The sequence below is a fragment of the Jatropha curcas genome, chromosome 1 (assembly GCF_041381405.1).
Source record: "Jatropha curcas cultivar XTBG-Jc1 chromosome 1, XTBG_Jcur_1.0, whole genome shotgun sequence".
NCBI classification, from domain to species: domain Eukaryota; kingdom Viridiplantae; phylum Streptophyta; class Magnoliopsida; order Malpighiales; family Euphorbiaceae; genus Jatropha; species Jatropha curcas.
The window spans coordinates 19665239-19678189 of NC_143151.1; the positions used below are offsets into that span (position 1 = coordinate 19665239).

Here is a 12951-nt window from a genome sequence, read left to right on the forward strand (position 1 = left end):
TTTTTTGTAACTAAGAATTATGGCATGTATAAGTATTACATTTTTGGAGACTGTATTATTTCATTTATAACTTAAGCATGTTATTGTAAATTATTTTTGGTGTATATATATTGGGAGATAAACTTGGACTTATTTAATGGTTAGAACATTAGAAGTTGATAGGTTTAAATGAATGTATTGAATTGATGAATATTAAAATGGTATTAAGGATATGAAATGATAGAAGTGCTATTGTGTTGTTATTGGAGTTTGATGGGGTTTGGAGTTTGGAATTGGGAGTGCTTTGTATTCATATGTTTGGCAACTTCTATTTTTAGGGGAAACTCTTGCAGTTTTTCTGTAGGACTCTCTCAAATCTTTTTCAAAACAAAATATTATTACTTGCTAAACTTATGAATACTAAGTCACTTCTACTTCATAATATGATTGTATGATTTATATGTAGGTTAGGACGGTGCCTCCGACACCGAATGTGGCATCCATCGTTGGGTCTTTCAGGATCAGGCGGCGGGTGTTACGTTTAGTGGTATCAGAGCATAGGTTTAGGCGGTTCTAGGACTATATGCATATATAGGAATTTATCTATTTTGAAGTGAGAGTATGAGTAATATAAGTGAAATACATGCCATATTGATTTGGTTTGGAACTTCTCTCTGATGCGAACCTTTTGGTCTTTGTAGGAGTTGAGTGATGTCTCAACATCTGTCTGATGAGGAGGTGGATAGTTATGTCCCTCCTAGTGGTGGTATTCCTATTGGAGATGCCGCTAGTGGTGCTGTGGGTTCTGATGCGGAGCACGCCTCGAGGGTGGGGCAGGCTGCTGCAGGTCCTGCTGAGCCTAACCAGGATACATTGGTTCAGCAGTTAGTTGCTGCTTTGAGGCAAGTAGCGAGAGCTGTTCCCCAAGCTCCAGTTGCTCCAGCCCCTGTTCCAGTTCGTCCCCCTATTGAGAAACTGAGGAAATATGGAGCTGTTGAGTTTATGGGTAGAAAGGATGATGTGGCTTCTGCAGCAGAGTATTGGCTCCAGTCTGTGGAGAGGATATTGGAGCAGATGCAGTGCTCACCTGTAGACAGTTTCGTTTGTGCCACTTCCTTATTGAGAGAGGAAGCTTACCAGTGGTGGGATACTGTATCACGGATAGTCAGTGCTGAGCAGAGGACTTGGGACTTCTTTCTTTCTGAGTTCAGACAGAAATATATTGGGGAGCTTTACATTGACCAACATAAAGCTGAGTTTTTAGAGTTAAAACAGGGCAGAATGTCTGGGGCTGAATATGAGAGAGAGTTCATCCGGTTGAGCAGGTATGCTACTGAGATGATTCCTACTGAATCGGATAGATGCAAGCGCTTCAGGAAAGGCTTGCATGATGAATATCGCATGCATTTGGTTGCTCATCCTCAAACATCATTGTCTTCCCTAGTGAAGGCAGCTTTAGAGCTTGAGGAAGTGAGGAATGAGCAGCAGGCTAGGAGGCAACGGAGTCAGCAGGGTCAACAAAAGAGGTTTCAGGGTATGGTATCTGGACAGACTTCTGGGGCTCAGTCTAGTAGTAAGAGGCATAGAGGTTCATCATAGACCTGGTCTAGACCGATTCAGAGACATGGACAGGGTACTCATGGCAGAGTAGCTCCACAGACCACATCTATTGCTAGTGGTGGAGGTGCTACATGGATTGATATTTCGACATGTACTCAGTGTGGAAAGAAGCATCCCGGGGTTTGTAGGAGATTTTCTGGGGCATGCTTTCGATGTGGGTCTACAGAGCATTTGCTTCGAGACTGCCCTATGACTTTGGCTAGTGCAGCGCCGCAGGTAGGGAGGTCAACTCCCTTTATTTCGAGAGGTAGAGGCAGAGGTCGTGGTGATACAGGAGGTACTGGGAGTCAGAGGCCAGTTTCAGAGACAGTGGAAAAACTTGAGTCTAGAGCACCTGCTAGAGTGTATGCTATCCGGACTAGGGAGGAGCAGGATGCCCCAGACGTTATCATTGGTACATTCTCTCTCTTTGATATTTCTGTATATGCTTTGATTGATCCTGGCTCTACTCATTCATATTTATGCATATATGTGGGTAGATTGGGTAATATGCATGCTGATATGTTAGAGCATGGTATTGAGGTTACTAATCCCTTAGGTCATAGTGTCGTAGTTAATCGGGTGTATAAAGATTGTCCATTGGTAATCTATGGCCATGTGTTTCTGGGAGATCTAATAGAGTTGCCTTTCCGGGAGTTTGATGTGATCTTGGGTATGGATTGGTTATCTAGACATGGAGTTATGATTGATTGTAGACTTAAGAGGATTACACTCCAGACTTCATCTGGTGAGGAAATTGTAGTTGTGGGTGAGAGGTCGGATTACCTCTCTAATGTTATTTCTGCTTCTACTGCTAGAAGATTGATCCAGCATGGTTGTGAGGCCTACTTAGCCTGTGTACTTGCTCCAGAGTCAGAATCTCCTAGTGTCCATGATATACCCACAGTATGTGATTTTCCGGATGTGTTTCCAGAGGAGTTGCCTGGTTTACCTCCTGAGAGAGAGGTTGAGTTTGGTATTGAGGTTATGCCTGGTACTGCACCGATATCCATTGCTCCGTATCGGATGGCCCCTACTGAGTTGAAAGAGTTAAAGATACAGATTCAAGAGTTGCTTGATAAGGGTTTTATTCGTCCTAGTGTATCTCCGTGGGGTGCTCCAGTATTGTTTGTAAAGAAGAAGGATGGATCACTTAGATTGTGTATTGATTACAGACAACTTAACAAAGTTACTATGAAGAATCGGTATCCATTACCTCGGATAGATGATTTGTTTGATCAGTTGAGAGGAGCTAGTGTATTCTCGAAGATAGATCTGAGATCAGGTTATCATCAGCTAAGGGTGAAGGCATCAGATGTACCTAAGATTGCTTTCAGGACACGCTACAGTCACTATGAGTTCTTGGTAATGCCTTTTGGTTTGACGAACGCTCCTGCAGTGTTCATGGATTTGATGAACCGGATCTTTCATCCTTACTTAGATCAGTTTGTGGTTGTGTTCATTGATGACATCTTGGTATATTCACGGACTAGAGAGGATCGTGATCACCATTTGAGAATTGTACTTCAGATATTGAGAGAGAGACAGTTGTATGCTAAGCTGAGTAAGTGTGAATTCTGGTTGTCTGCGATTGCTTTCTTGGGTCATATTATTTCTGCTGAGGGTATTAGAGTTGATCCGAAGAAGATAGAGGCAGTGCTTCAATGGAAGCCACCGAAGAATGTTACAGAGATTCGGAGTTTCTTAGGATTGGCTGGTTATTATAGAAGATTTGTCAAGGGATTTTCTCTCATTACGGCTCCTTTGACTAGACTTCTTCAAAAAGATGTCAGATTCGAGTGGAATGATAAATGTCAGAATAGTTTTGAGAAGCTGAAGACGATGCTTACTGAGGCTCCAGTGTTGACACAGCCAGTTTCGGGTAGACCGTATGATGTGTATAGTGATGCTTCACATAATGGATTGGGTTGTGTGCTTATGCAGGAGGGTAAGGTAGTTGCATATGCTTCTAGACAGCTTAAACCACACGAGAAGAACTACCCTACTCATGATTTGGAGTTAGCAGCTATAGTCTTCGCTTTGAAGATTTGGAGGCATTACTTGTATGGTGAGAAATGTCATCTGTATACGGATCATAAGAGTCTCAAGTATCTGCTTACTCAAAAGGAGCTTAATCTGAGACAGCGCAGATGGTTAGAGCTACTTAAGGACTATGACTTCACCATTGATTACCATCCGGGTAAAGCTAATGTGGTAGCAGATGCACTTAGTAGGAAGTCCTTGGTTGCTTTACGTGCTATGAATACTCGATTATCTGTAGCTAATAATGGTGCACTCATGGCAGAGCTTATGATTAGACCTAGCCTACTTCAGCATATTCGAGATGCACAGAGGGATGATGAGACAATTGCCTTGTGGAAAGTCCTAGTCAGAGATGGAAGGAAAAAGAGATTTATGATTAAAGATGACGACTGCTTATACTTTGGGGATCGGATTTGTGTGCCTAAAATTTCAGAATTGAGAAAGAGTATCATAGTAGTCCCTATGCTATGCATCCTGGCAGTAATAAGATGTATCAGGATTTGAAATCACAGTATTGGTGGCCGGCGATGAAGAGGGATATCACAGATTATGTGTCGAGGTGTTTGACGTGCCAGCAAGTGAAAGCAGAGCATCAGTTTCCTTCTGGTTTGTTACACCCTACTTCTATTCCAGAGTGGAAATGGGATAAGGTTATGTGAATACCCAAATTTTGAGGCCCGAAGAGCCAGTTTTCCCGGACTGCAAACAGTCCGGCCGGACTGGAGGCCATTCGGAAAGTTCACCAAAAGTATGCCAATATGGTACTTGAAACGTCCGGGACGTCGCAAGGATCGCGGAACTGGTCCCAAAATTTTTTTCGTAGGTCCGGAGCTCCCGGAAAAGCCTCCGGAACAAAAATTAGCATAGCCACCAGGCCCGGCGGTCCAGGCCGCCTGCTTTCGGTGGCCCAGGCCGCCTGCTTTCGGCGGCCCGGTCGCCTGCCCCCGGCAGCCCGACCGCGGAAACAGTCCGTTTTTCGCCTATAAATAGTGGCCCCGGGCCTTCTGTTTTCGACACTCAGTCTGTGTTGACGGACGCTCCTTCTCCCCTACGCTCTTTGCGATTCTTTACTGCTTTCTTGCATTTTAATTTAGTTTTATTTACTTTCTTATTTTGTTATTTGGTCACTAAAATTAAATTAATTAATATTCCCTTAACGAGGAGCTTAACCTGGAGTTAAGAAGTGGCCGTCGATTAAATCAGGTACATAAACTAAACTCTGCCTATTTAATTTTAGCATTTCATACATTCTTCTCTTCTACTCCTAATAATTCTATAACTGGATAAATGCATTCATGACATCTTTAAGCAAATAAACTGCCTCGAATAAATAAGTTTAGGCTAAATGCCCGGTTAATAAATAATCGTGGTATTAAAGCCTAAATCCGACAATATTGGCTTAAAATACCTAGTTAATTAATAGTTATGGTATAATCGCCTTTATTTCGAACAAATCTGGCTTAAGTCCAATTAATCAATAATTGTGGCTAAAAAGCTTTAATTAAACACGTTTTCTTGGCAATAAATCGCCTACATTATAAATCAATTAATCACTTTTGGCAAATAAATTGCCTATAAGTAAGATTGATCCCTTTTTTTGCGACAAATCGCTTAAATCACAATTTTTTGGCTTAAAGCCTTCAATTAATCACTTTTGGCGAATAAATTGCCTTAGATCAACCAATTTTGGCGACAATCGCCCAATCATCAATTTTTTGGCAATAAATTGCCTAAATCAATGTTTTGGCTTTAAAGCCTTCAAATAAATCAAATTTTGGCGACAATCGCCTAATTCACATCAATTTTTGGCAACATTTGCCTAAATCAATCTTTTTGGCTAAAAGCCATTAAAATCAACATTTTTGGCATCAAATGCCTAAAACAATCAATCTTTGGCAAAATGCCCAAAGTGCACAAAGCATACACACACTCATGCATAAAGCATCCCCATTCAAAGCCCTTCAAAGAAGGCCTATCGAACTACGTTGACTTTGATCTTCCATTCAAACGGAAGTACGTAGGCACGTTTGGGATTTAACCCTGAGTGGCAAGTCAAAATCACATAAGCATTTTTTAATTGGTCCAAATTACATTAATCACCTTGCAAAGCATTCATTGTTTTGGTTAGTTCATCAGCATGACATAGTCTCGGGATCCACCTCGGGTTCGAAGACCATGCCTTAAACATTGGGATAATTAATCTAGTAACTAGGTTAATTAAAATCGGAGTCACTTAGGGTTTTCCTAGTTTACCCTAAAATAATTAAACAAGGTGGCGACTCATACATTCACGTGCATTTCTGCCCTTAGTCATATGCATTCATATGCTATGATGTTCGAGGAGGGGTTCACAGTTTGGCGACTTCACTGGGGAATACTTATGTAATCATTTTGCATAAAGAGGACTACAATTGCTGTGTAAACTAACTAGCCCTTCTTTAGGGTTTTATGTTACTATGTTTTGTTTTGCAGGGTACCCGAGCACGAATCAGGTGTTCTTTCTTTAAGAATACTTGAGGAGGAGATCTGAACTTAATTGACAAATTTGATGAAAACATTTAAATTTGTCGATTTATTTGCACGATTGAGAATCCTTTTCTCCATTGCATAAAAAATGAATTTCTAATGAATTTCTTCTCTCTCTGTTCAAACTTCTGAGTCTGGATAGCAAGTAGCACTGATCGGCAGGTCTCATTGATTATGTCGACGGACAGCCAAAGCGTCCTCCCTGTTACCGCAAACCGCCCCTAATCCTTTTGGGGGTGGCCCATGAGTATGCGTACCGTCGGACCCACGCGAAACTCTTTGTTTCACATGTGGTTAGGTATATCCATACTCAAGGTTCAAGGGTCCTTTATAAGCCAATTCTCTATTTGAGTCATGGCCTATAGAACCTATCCTTTAGGACTGTATGCACCCAATGATGTGAACCATACCATTAAATAGATTATGACGTGTTGTTATGCGCATTCACGACATATCATAAACATGGGGTAAACACAAAGAGAGCATGAAACACTCTTCTCATTCATGCACAGTTGGACAAAAGAGTCGATCTACATCAGTCACCCTGATACACCAACCACTGTACCTAATCTAGCTACCCTCATCAATACAGGTACCCACAATCCGAGTGCCTACCCAAGTGCTAATCACACCTACGGTGCTGTCACCAGCTTCACCAGCTACACCAGTTTCACCTGCAACTCCAACAACCCCACCTGCATCAATGGCATCACTAGTCGATATCCAAACCCTCATCGAACAACTGGAGGCCAGAATGGAGGCCAGAATGAATGAGGCATTGGCTGCCCAAAGGACTGCCCTAATAGCTGAACTGGGCAACGGTAATGGAAACGGGGCTTCGACTGGGGGAAATGGACCTGCTGCTTCCAATCAGGGTCCTGCTGCTGAACCTACAAACCATACCCTAAACTTGGATGATGTGCCCTCCAAAACTGCTTCTGAGCTGGAAGCTCAGAGAATGAGAGAGAAGCTAGAACTCCTGGAAAGATCTATCACTGCTCTCAAAACCCACAAGGAAGTGGTGGACATGGACTCTTTGTCCTTGTTCCCCGAGGCAAGACTGCCAACCAAGTTCAAGATGCCAAACATGGACAAATTTGATGGAACCACTTGTCCTAAAACTCATTTGAAAATGTATGTGGGGGCCCTTAACCCGTTTGGATTGAGCAGCGAGCTCCTTGCTCAGTTGTTCCAGCAATCTCTCACTGGCGCTGCTTTGAGATGGTTTGTCAGTTTAGACCGGTCCAAAATGAAAACTTGGGAAGACATCTGCAATGCATTCAATTCCCAATACCACTATAACATGGAGGTGGATGTCACTCGAAGAGAACTAGAAACCACCAAGCAGAAAAGCAATGAACCCTTTTCCTCGTTCCTTACGAGGTGGAGGGCCAAGGCCGCCCAGATGATTAACCGGCCTTCTGAACAAGAACAGGTGGACATAATAGTAAAGAACCTACAACCTGTCTACCAACACCAACTACAAACCCAGTACCTACCAACATTCCAGTCGCTCATTGCCACTGCTACAAAGGTAGAAGATCTGATTCAAATGGGGCAACTGAAAGAAGATTCAGGAACCTCAAAGTACAAGAAACCTAGCCAAGCTAGTAAAGTCCACGAAGTGGCAAGCATCACCCCCACTAACCCTTTGCGTGTGGGGAACATGAGGAATGGAAATCAGTCCAGAAGAACCTATACTGATCTCGGGATGCCAATCCTTTTGGTTTTCCGAGAGGCTATCAAGGCCAACTACATCAAGCCCTTGGAAGCAAGGCCACCACCAAACCCATTACCAAGGAATTACAAAGCTGATGAATACTGTGAGTACTATCAGGGGTATGGGCACAAGACTGAAGCGTGTTGGACGCTTAAGAACCGTATCCAAGACTTGGTGGACAACGGCTCTATTATTCCGAGAAGTAAGCCAAACATTAGCACTAATCCCTTACCAAATCATGGGGTAAATGCTATTGTTACTGACCAGGAACTGATCGATCCTTTCGAACTGTTCCTAGAAATGAATAACATCTATGTCTTGGATCTGAATGACCTAGCCGGAGAACTTGATGCTATAACCAGGAGCGGGAGACAATATGAACCGTTAGTCTTGGATAAAATCCAAAACAAGCCCTACCAGAGGGCAGAGGAGCTAAAGGAAGACCCGGTACTTGCACAGCTAAAAAAGACCCAGGCTAAAGTGTCAATCTGGGAACTCTTGGCATCATCCTTTCCTCATCGCCAAGCTCTTTGCAAGGCTTTGAGTCAACTTCAGACATCAGTGGAGGTTAGCCCCGAAGTGCTAGTATCCACCCTTACCCAATCGTCTAAAACGCAAAGCATCGGGTTTTCTGATGACGACTTACCTAAGGAGGGAGGCAGTCATAATAACGCCCTGTATGTCACTGTCCAGACCAGAGACAAAACTGTGCCCATGGTTCTCATTGATAATGGGTCAGCACTAAACGTCTGCCCACTAAGGGTAGCCAGCTGTCTGGGGTTGGAGGAAATGGATTTCACTCCATCAGACCAAATAGTGAAAGCTTATGACAGTACCCGGAGGGAAGTGTTGGGGGTTGCCACGCTGAAGTTAACAGTTGGGCCGGCTGTGATGGAAGTCCCATTACAGGTAATAGATGTACCGACTAGCTTCAATTTGCTTCTGGGCCGACCTTGGATACATCACACTAAGGCAGTACCCTCATCCTTGCACCAAAAGGTCAAGTTTCCCTATGAGGACAAAGTTATCACCATTCAAGGGGATGACTACAGCCAGCTGAAAAAGCCAAGGGGCCAGCCTCTCTTTGAGGTTAACCCTGAAACTGCCAATTTACCCCTTTCTGGATTTCAATACGACACCGTGCAATTCATAGAGGGAAAGACTGCAAGCTCTCGAATTCTCTTTGATTTTAGGACAGTGCAAATAAATTGCATAGTGCCTCTGATGCTGAAAATGTCCTATCTGCCAGGAATGATTATAGCAAGATCCGGAAAAACATACCCCGCACTGTAAGCCTGGGAGTGTCCGGTGAATGAGGGGACCTATGGACTAGGCTACGAGCCTACTGACGAAGACCGGGCTGAAAGAGGTAGAAGGGGAAGGAAGGAGAGTATACAGATGCGGCCTTACCTCTTGACTCTGAATGGTTACTTCTGCAAACCGGGAGAACCGATTCCTTATCGTGGCTTCCAAGAACCATTTCGCTGCCCGGCTGCTAAGAAGATGCTGCCTGGGTTAGAGATATTCTCGGATGTCTGGGGCAACAAGCCCGAAACCATAACTGAACTAGAGGCGGAAGACTTCATGCAGCCTAGTCTCTTTGACGAGGTTGCGGTTATCACCGGAAGTGACGAGAATTGAGACTCGCTCAACCTGATCAAGCCAAGCGGAGGACCTCTCACCAACTGGTACGCCGAGGAGGATCGCACTGCTGATAGACCCCCTCCCGAGTCAAACCAAGAGTCAAAATCTGTAACCAAGTCTTGTACTGAGTTCGAGTCTGACCCTGAGTCTGAAACCGAGTCAGAGTCCAGTTTCAGTTTTGAGTCGTCTGTGTCGGATCTAAAAGATCCAGATTTCAAATTCGATGTAATTTTTGAAGACGATTCCGTCATAATCAATAAAGGCTTGCAAATTCTTGACTACCCTGCGTGTTTATCTTTCCAAGCATTTCCAAGCAAAAATAATCAAATAAATGAAATAAAAAATGAAAAGGAAAAAATAATGATTGGCAAAGAAGAAAATGAACATACATACATTGCATCTGATTGTATGAACAGGGAACAAGTCCGTGAATGTTTGAAGAAATTTGCTGATTGCTTCATGTGGAAGTCAAGTGACATCACGGGAATCGACCCAGCAATAATGGTGCATAAGATTCCGGTATACCCTGAGGCTAAGCCAGTGAAACAGAAGCTTAGAAGGCTGAAGACAGAATGGTCCTTGAAGATCAAGGAGGAAGTTGCCAAGTAACTGGAAAACAAGTTCATAGAACCCATTACTTACCCGACATGGTTAGCAAACATTGTGTCGGTTCGTAAGAAGGATGGAAAAGTCAGAATGTGTGTGGATTATCAGGATTTGAATAAAGCATGTCCGAAGGACGACTTCCCCCTGCCGCATATTGACTTGTTAGTGGACCGTATGGCCGGACACGAGATGGTCTCCTTGACCGATCTCACTGTCGGGTACAACCAAATAATGATGCATTTGCCAGACAAAGAGAAAACGGCATTCATCACAGAGTGGGGAACCTACTGCTACAGGGTCATGCCTTTTGGGCTCAAAAATGCCGGGGCAACCTATCAAAGAATGGCGACAACCATCTTCCATGACATGATTCACAAAGAAGTCGAAGTGTATGTGGACGACATGGTTGTCAAATCAAAAACAGCTGAAGAACATACAACAGCACTTGAGAAGTTCTTCCTTAGACTTCGAAAGTACAACTTAAAACTCAACCCGGCGAAATGTCTATTTGGAGCTACATCCGGTGTATTTCTGGGGCACATGGTCAGTCGGAAGGGCATAGAGATTGACCCTTCAAAAGCCAAGGCCATTCTGGAAATGCCAGCACCTAGGACAGAAAAAGAAGTTCGGGATTTCCTGGGAAGGCTACAGTACATCAGCCGGTTCATTAATCAATTGGCCGATACTTGTGGTCCGATTTTCAAATTACTCAGGAAAGGAGTAGCAGTTAAATTGAATGAGGATTGCCAGAAAGCTTTCGACCAAGTCAAGCAATATCTGCTATCCCCACCAGTTTTACAGCCACCAAGGCTAGGAAAGCCTTTACTATTGTACCTATCAGTAACAGAAGAGGCAATGGGTGCAATGCTAGCTCAACAAGCAGAAGATACAAGGATAGAAAATGCCGTGTATTACTTAAGCAAAAGGATGCTAGAATACGAGCTAAAATACAACAAGATAGAGAAGTTGTGTCTGGCTCTAGTTTGGGCCTGTACAAAGCTGCAGCACTATCTCTCGTCTTACACAACCTATGTCATTTCTGAATCGAACCCCTTGAAATTCCTTATGGAGAGGCCGGTTTTTGACTGTAAGATGGCTAAGTGGGTGTCGGTGCTTGCAGCCTATGACTTAAAATTTGTACAACGGAAGGCAGTGAAAGGTGGAGCCTTGGCTGACCAATTAGCAGAATTACCGGTCGAAGACCAAATGCCGGAGGTAGAATTTCCTGATGAAGACTTATTGAGCTTGGAAAGTGAAGTCTGGGAAATGTACTTTGATGGAGCTTCAAACTACCATGGAAACGGGGTTGGAGTCGTATTCAAAACTCCTTGTGGAGAATACATCCCAATCGCAGTCAAATTGGATTTCGACTGCACCAACAATGAAGCCGAGTATGAAGCTTGCATCAAGGGGTTAGAAGCGGCCCTGGAAAAGGAAATAAAAGTCCTCAAGGTTTTCGGGGATTCCAATTTAATAGTCTCCCAAGGCTTGAGAAAATGGAAAATTAAGGAAGAGGGTTTGGTTCCTTACCTACAACGTTTGGACGAATTGGCCCAACAGTTTGAGGAACTATCTTTCCACTACCTGCCGCGCGCCAAAAATCAGTTTGCAGATGCCCTAGCTACCTTGGCCTCCATGGTTAATGTAGGGGGAGACCAAGTCATTCGACCTCTGACGGTTCGGCTACAGAAACAGCCAGCGCATGTCATGTACTTAGTCGACGACAAGCTTTGGTTTTGGGATATACAGAATTATCTTCAGAATGAAGCCTACCCGGAGGGATCCACCAAGACTGATCAACGAACATTGAGATAGTTAGCATCTGGATATTTCCTTATTGGGGGAGTTCTGTATAGGAAAAGTTGGAATGGCCTGCACCTAAGGTGCGTTGACGAGGAAGAAGCTCAAAGCATCATGGATTCTTTACACAATGGAGAGTCTGGTCCGCACATGCATGGGATAGCCTTGGCTCGGAAAATTATGAACCTGGGTTATTACTGGTCGACCATGAATGCAGATTGCGTGAGACACGCGCAGAAGTGCCATGAGTGTCAGATTTTTGCTAAGCTGCAAAGACAGCCTCCGGTCAGTCTAAATCCCATTACTTCACCATGGCCTTTCGCAACTTGGGGCATAGATGTGATCGGAAAGATCCATCCAAAGGCTTCCAATGGCCATCAGTTCATCCTGGTTGCTGTTGATTATTTCACCAAGTGGATTGAGGCAGCCTCCTATTCGGTCTTGAATGCCAAGAAGGCAGCACAGTTCGTTCGTACCAACATCCTTTGTCGGTATGGAACACCATTTGAGATCATTACTGATAATGGGTCTCACTTTCAAAGTGAATTTTCGGACCTACTAAAGCAAAAGAAGATTCAGTGTAACGCCCCAAAAATTTTCGAATCTTATATGGTATTATTTTCTCGGGTCATGAATGGTGCTACAGAGAGGGGCATAATATTTTATTTAGACCCGAGGTAGATATTGAGTACAATTAACTATGGATGGATAGTGATTTATCGGTCTATGAATAGTACCACCGGTCTGTGAATAGTAATACCAGTCCGAAAATTGATATTATTTTGGTCCAAAAAAATTACTATCTATGTTTTATATTTTATTTAATATTTTTGGAGTATGCATACATGATTTTTATGGGTAGAAAGTAAGTAATGAATATTTTTGGAGAATGTAGAGAATTAGTGAATAGTGAATTATGGTGTTATATTAATTAAAGAAATTAGAAAAATTATTTTTATGGAGTAAATTTGAGATGGTGTTATATTAATTAAGGAAATTAGAGAAATTATTTTTATGGAGTAAATTTGAGAATT

General features: G+C 43.1%; 1 pseudogene; it reads left to right on the forward strand.

Annotated features, from left to right (window-relative positions):
* Positions 1–690: 690 nt before the first annotated feature.
* Positions 691–12951, forward strand: part of LOC149499105 (uncharacterized) — a 34270-nt pseudogene continuing 22009 nt past the window's right edge.